Genomic DNA, 6279 nt, shown 5'->3' with positions numbered 1-6279 from the left:
GGTGCCCTGGTTGCCACAAGCTTTGCAGATGGCTCAGTGTGGTGGAGGCCCCTGGAACCAGCTGTGTGTGTGTGTGTGGTGCAGGGCAGCCCCTTAGCTCTTCCCCACAGAGGCCACCCTGCAGCAGCCCCTCTCCCCACCACTGCCAACACCTAGCCACGTATGGCCAATACAGTGCCCATGGGGAATACCTACTCAGCCCTGCTCCTGGCTGGAGCTGCGAGTGAGCACGGCAGCAAACAGACTAGGATGGAGAACCCCCCCAGATGGTCAAGCTGATTGCATTGGTGTTTGCCAAAGTAGCAGCAGCCTTGTCCTCCTCCTCCCCACCTGCAGATTCCTGGAGGTCCCTGCTTGCGGCTGGGAAGTTGGGATTGAGCTGCCGGATGGGAAGGGAGAAACGCCTGTGTCCCCAAGCCACCCACTTCCTTGTGGGGGGAGCTCTGCCTGCTGCTCCACAGCCACCCGTCTGCCTTGGCGAGGGGCACTATGGGAGTGCTGGCTCCTAAGAAGGCAAAGGAGAAAGAAGGTGGCAGTGGCAGAGAGGAGGGGCTGAGGGAACAGGAGGGCCGTGGCCATGGGTGCCCAGAGAGCTAGAGCAGTGCAGGTTAAAAGTTGCTGGGAGAGGCAGCAGCTGTCAGGAGGAGGGAAAAAAAGGGCCAGTTAGCAGAGGATGGTTTCGATCCATCGACCTCTGGGTTATGGGCCCAGCACGCTTCCGCTGCGCCACTCTGCTCCCCCCAGCACCTCTGCCGGCACCTCCCACGGCCCTGCCTGATGCTCCCTGGCACTGCCAGCCCTCATGCCTCCTTCCCTTCCTCTGTCCTGTGCCCTCACGCAGGCCAGGAAATGGGCTCTCTGGAAAGTTCACCTCCTTTGGGCCTGGAGTGGGTAGCTCAAAGGCCTTGCCTTGCTGCTCTCCCCAAAACCCTGCACGGGGACTTTCTTCTTGGCCACCCAAGCTGGCTCTGCAGGCACTGGAGGAAACCCCGGAGCGAGGGGGCAACCTTGTTGCTTTGCAGGACAGAGTTATTGCCTGTCCTGTTCTCACCTTGTACCTCATACTAAGCAGCCGTTAACCACATATCCTTACTCTTGGTTGCGGTCCTAGCCAAGCTCCTGACCTTGCCAAAGGGGGCGACCAAAAGAGAGGGCAGGGGATGAGGTTCATCAGAGGGAAGAGCTGGCAGGAGGACCCAAGGAAGCTTGTTATGGGTTGCACAAGCTGGACTGCCTTCCTCTGCTGGCACAGTCCAGGCTGACTTCAGACCCTGGTCCTCTTTTGAAAGACATGCTGTCCCCTTCTGCCCCAAAGGAGCCCTTCCCTCAGTGAGAATGAGGTTTTTCTCTCCTGAGGCTGCTCCAGACTGCTCCAGACTTAGGTGAATTCTACCATTATATCAAGGCAGCTCTCCCACATGCCATGGGTTCTTTGGACAGCAAGCAGCCGTGTGGTGCTTAGTTGCCAGCTGGGCTTAACCCACGACAACCTTGCAGCTATGTTGGCGAACTGAGCGGGGAGGAGAACAAACGACCACGAGACTCCAGCTGTGCTGCACAAAGTCTTTAATGAGAAGGAGGAAATGCAGTGGCACGGAACAGAGACCGAGAAACACGTCTGCTGGGTTCAGGGAGGCACAGAGAATGGCCCATAGCCCAAGGACAAGCTCCAGGCAAAGCGCTTGCCTTTCCCCATTTCGATCCAGCCGGTGGCAATGCCAGCCCACCAAGAGCAGGCCCTAACTCCGGCACGCTCCCTCCGTCAGCAGGAGGTTCAGCAAAGCAGAAGAGAATGAGCCCTTTCCCGAGGAGCTCAGAGCAAAGCAGAGCCAGAGGAGACACGGCGAGGCCTGCAGTGCAGCGAGGAGCAGCAGGCACAGGTCCCTTCTGCGCGGTGGGATGAGGACACTCAGCCCACCTGCAAGCCGTGGCTACGCTCCTGCTGCTGCAGGATCCCTGTCTTCCTTGGTGCTCCAAAGGGGATGATCTGCTGGCTTCAGCAGTTCAGACCGCAGCGGGTGGGAGGCAGACACAGCCCTGACCCCCCCAGACCGAGGGAGCCCCCAGAAGAGATGGGAACCCCCCCGGCGCTGAGGGAGCTCCCAACAGCAGCTGACAGCGAGGATCCCACGGCTGTGCTCTGAGGGAAAGAGGTGAGGATGGGGCCCGGCAGGGTCACCACCACCGGGGAGGCCTGGATGGCCACCGTCGAGTCAGCGCAGCGGGCGACACAGGGCTCACTGCAGCTGCTTGCAAGTGGGGTTGGGCCGGAGGCGCCGCAGGGCGTTGGGAGACAGGGTCTGAAGCAAGACATCTCTCGGCGAGGGAGGCAAAGCTGAAACACAGAGCAGGCAGGGAGCACAAACCTCAATATCAGTCTGTCTGTCTTTTCCTCAGCTCTCTCCGTGGAGACTCTTTGTTTTCAAAACACCCAGTGTGCCGACATTTGCCATGGCCCTCATTGTGCCCTCCGAGTTGCACGGCACAGGAAGGCTGACCCACTTTTGGAATAGGCCCCAGCGCAGTGGCTTTAAAGCGCCTGTGGAAAGACTGATCATACCCCATCTCCATTGTTGCTTTGAAGATGGCACTGGACGCCCTTGGCCACTTGGTTAGAGACGGCCTCCTGCAGGTGCACATTCTGGTGGGCAGACCCCCCTGCAGCTGAGCCCCATGGATCCCCTTCTGCTTGAAAGAGCCCTCCTCTTCCCAGCTCTCCCCAGCCACCTCCCCCAAAAGGCAAAGAGATTGCAGCCCTTCAACAGTTGTATGGCAGGGCAAAGCTGAGGCAGCCCAAGTATCAGCCTCAGTAGCCACCAAGACAGCAGTTCAGCTCACAGAGAGAGATGGAGCGGACTCAGGCTTACCTTGCTCCTCGAGGAAAGGGAGGCAAGAGAGGAGGATGCAGAGCCTGGAGCAGCGCAGGCTTTTATGCTGTGTCGCAGAGCCCTGGGGGGGCCACAAACATTCCTTGCTCATGAAGCATCTCAACACCTAGTAGACACACAGGAGACTGTGAGTAATTTTAAGCAGAACATCAAGACTGCACAATCCCATATGGGAGAAGAGCCTCATCTCACCAGGGATGTGGCAAAGCTCAACGTCAAAGGAAGTCCTTTGTGGGCTGGAAGGAAGACCCCTGTGGGCCGGAGCGACAGCCCGGAGGACCTAGCTTACGCTCATCAGGCTCTACCACAGCATGGTTTTGTGATCAACGAGATGCCGGCGTCCTTCTCTGAAAGAGACCCACGCCCAAATTGACCTGTTTTGCTCAGCAAGGTCATCCCAGAGGCCAGAAGCCTGGATGACCTGCTTTTGAGGAGAGGCTCAGGGCAGGGAGCTAAAAGCTCACAGCCCTTTTTCCTGGGTGAGGGATGGGGTGGCCCATTCCACGCATTTCAAACTACAAAGGGACATGGGATCAGTCTCCCAGAGCACCTGGGAGTCATCATGATGTGGAGGAGTTGGGAAAAACCCTGAACTCCAGGCAAACATGAGTCACCCTGCGGTGGACTTCAGTGGACACGTTGCCCCGGCCTGAGGCGTACCAGGGATACCAGAGCTTATAGTCCCAAAGTGCTGCTTTCATCAAGGGCTTTTCCACACATTTTAGCATCCTTCCTGGATCAACTGGTGCTTCTATGCAACCTCCTGCATTTGCTGTCTTCCAAGGCATTGCCCTTTGGTGGTTGCTCAAGGGCTCATGTGACTGCCAGGTGCTCCGGGAGACTGATCCGATGTCCCTTTGAAATTTGAAATGCATGGAATGGGCCACCCCATCCCTCACCCAGGAGAAACAGCCACGATCTTTTGGCTCTCTTCCCTCAGCCTCTGCTCAAAAGCAGGCCATCTAGGACTTTGGATCTGGGATGACCTTGCTGAGCAAAACAGCTTAATTTGGGTAGGGGAAGGACACAGTCACTTAAAATGTCTGCACAGCTAGTCTGAGTCCTTGGAGCCAATAGGTCTTAGCAGAGCTGGACACAAATTAATTATATTGATGTTAGACGATACGCAGTGAGAGGAAAACATTTCAGGTGAAAGAGGCAAAGGCTTAATCACGAGAGAGGCCTCTGCAAGCTGCAACCACTAGGTGTTGAGATGCTTCATGAGCAAGGAATGTTTATGGCCCCCCCAGGGCTCTGGGACACAGCATAAAAGCCTGTGCTGTTCCAGGCTCTGCATCCTCCTCTCTTGCCTCCATTTCCTCGAGGAGCAAGGTAAGCCTGAGTCCGCTCCATCTCTCTCTCTGAGCTGAACTGCTGTCTTGGTGGCTACTGAGGCTGATACTTGGGCTGCCTCAGCTTTGCCCTGCCATACAACTGTTGAAGGGCTGCAATCTCTTTGCCTTTTGGGGGAGGTGGCTGGGGAGAGCTGGGAAGAGGAGGGCTCTTTCAAGCAGAAGGGGATCCATGGGGCTCAGCTGCAGGGGGGTCTGCCCACCAGAACGTGCACCTCTAGGAGGCCGTCTCTAACCAAATGGCCAAGGGCGTCCAGTGCCATCTTCAAAGCAACAATGGAGATGGGGTATGATCAGTCTTTCCACAGGCGCTTTAAAGCCACTGCGCTGGGGCCTATTCCAAAAGTGGGTCAGCCTTCCTGTGCCGTGCAACTCGGAGGGCACAATGAGGGCCATGGCAAATGTTGGCACACTGGGTGTTTTGAAAACAAAGAGTCTCCACGGAGAGAGCTGAGGAAAAGACAGACAGACTGATAATGAGGTTTGTGCTCCCTGCCTGCTCTGTGTTTCAGCTTTGCCTCCCTCGCCGAGAGATGTCTTGCTTCAGACCCTGTCTCCCAACGCCCTGCGGCGCCTCCGGCCCAACCCCACTTGCAAGCAGCTGCAGTGAGCCCTGTGTCGCCCGCTGCGCTGACTCAACGGTGGCCATCCAGGCCTCCCCGGTGGTGGTGACCCTGCCGGGCCCCATCCTCACCTCTTTCCCTCAGAGCACAGCCGTGGGATCCTCGCTGTCAGCTGCTGTTGGGAGCTCCCTCAGCGCCGGGGGGGTTCCCATCTCTTCTGGGGGCTCCCTCGGTCTGGGGGGGTCAGGGCTGTGTCTGCCTCCCACCCGCTGCGGTCTGAACTGCTGAAGCCAGCAGATCATCCCCTTTGGAGCACCAAGGAAGACAGGGATCCTGCAGCAGCAGGAGCGTAGCCACGGCTTGCAGGTGGGCTGAGTGTCCTCATCCCACCGCGCAGAAGGGACCTGTGCCTGCTGCTCCTCGCTGCACTGCAGGCCTCGCCGTGTCTCCTCTGGCTCTGCTTTGCTCTGAGCTCCTCGGGAAAGGGCTCATTCTCTTCTGCTTTGCTGAACCTCCTGCTGACGGAGGGAGCGTGCCGGAGTTAGGGCCTGCTCTTGGTGGGCTGGCATTGCCACCGGCTGGATCGAAATGGGGAAAGGCAAGCGCTTTGCCTGGAGCTTGTCCTTGGGATATGGGCCATTCTCTGTGCCTCCCTGAACCCAGCAGACGTGTTTCTCGGTCTCTGTTCCGTGCCACTGCAATTCCTCCTTCTCATTAAAGACTTTGTGCAGCACAGCTGGAGTCTCGTGGTGGTTTGTTCTCCTCCTCCCTCCGTTGGCTACACGCTCTGCAAGGAGGAGCACTGGCTTCTGTCCCGATCTTACCAGCAGTTGTGGGTGGAGCTCCCTGAACTTACAGCAGAGCACCAAAAAGCCTCAGAGTCTTTGAGCATGAGTCTGTCACCTGGTGATCACGGCCCTGTGGGGCCAGTTGCCAAATTGTTCATTTTGAAAGTTAATAGAGACCTTTTGAATTAACTTTTCAGTCCTCTCAATTGTTGTTCACAAAATCATATGAAAAACAGTCATGGCACTTCTCTCTTTCATTGGTGTTGTGGAAAGAAACTCCAGGGGATAGGTATGGAGTGGAAAGGAGAAAAGCCCTTCTTTTCATGGCTGGACGTAGGCTGTGTGACTGCAAGATGGGGTTAGGCTGGGCATTTCACTAGGGAACTGAGCATGCACAATCATGATCCCGCTCTTCGTAACTCCACCTACTTGTAGAACTGCTATTGGCAGAGCGGGAGTCTGCAAATACTGTGCTAACACACACCCCACATACAACCCCACTGTCCAGACTGGGTTTTGACTGTCAGCACAGCAAAACCATGCTTTTTGCTCTAAGCAAGCCCTGGAATCAGAGACTTGAGAAGCTTTGTCCCCTTTAGGTAGAGAGTCTAGCTGTGAGGGGCTCCTTGTGGTTCCCTTGGCCCACAGGCTGTAAGCTGCAAGCTGCAAGAGAAATGAGAGTGTCTCA

At 56.7% G+C, this 6279-nt stretch overlaps 1 non-coding gene across 1 annotated transcript; it reads right to left on the bottom strand.

Moving 5' to 3' along the window:
* Window positions 1-664: 664 nt before the first annotated feature.
* TRNAM-CAU (transfer RNA methionine (anticodon CAU)) lies at window positions 665-736 on the bottom strand. The gene has a single exon. It is a non-coding gene; the product is annotated as a tRNA-Met (tRNA).
* Window positions 737-6279: the final 5543 nt, after the last annotated feature.

The sequence above is a fragment of the Buteo buteo genome, chromosome 13 (assembly GCF_964188355.1).
Source record: "Buteo buteo chromosome 13, bButBut1.hap1.1, whole genome shotgun sequence".
Taxonomy (NCBI): Eukaryota; Metazoa; Chordata; class Aves; order Accipitriformes; family Accipitridae; genus Buteo; species Buteo buteo.
The sequence above is the reverse complement of the archived record's forward strand: the minus strand, read 5'-3'. Positions and strand labels throughout refer to the sequence as shown.